Source organism: Anneissia japonica, unplaced genomic scaffold (assembly GCF_011630105.1).
Source record: "Anneissia japonica isolate Jap-2015-1 unplaced genomic scaffold, ASM1163010v1 scaffold3867_len840240_cov202, whole genome shotgun sequence".
NCBI lineage: Eukaryota > Metazoa > Echinodermata > Crinoidea > Comatulida > Comatulidae > Anneissia > Anneissia japonica.
Window position 1 is genome coordinate 780,662 of NW_022715965.1, and position 500 is coordinate 781,161.

Genomic DNA, 500 nt, shown 5'->3' on the forward strand with positions numbered 1-500 from the left:
AAATATTAACAATATGCAATTAAATAACACATGTGTTATGAATACACAGGATGCAACATGCTAGGCCTATTATATTTGGAAATAGGCCTACAAATTTTGAATAACATACTGCTGGTACTATTTTAATGTCTGGTGAGTTGTACTTTGTACCATCACTTGGATTATTAAAAGTGTTGCAATTAAGTACTGTACTGTGTTTTTGGCAGACAGCCCAGCTAAGCCTCCATGGAAAGATCTACTAGGTGATAAAGACATAGGACTACCTAATAGAGCACTAAATTCAAGGGCGATCCAGCCTTTCTGGGTTCAAAAGTTATACTGTGCAAAATTTGTTACCTGTGTGCCAAGAAAAAAATATGATATAATGTTGATCATGTTCATGATGATAATCATGATAATGATAATGACGACTACGACGCCGACGACGACGACGATGATGATGATCATGGTGTTGAGGACGATAACGACGAAACGACGACGACGACGATGATGATGATGAT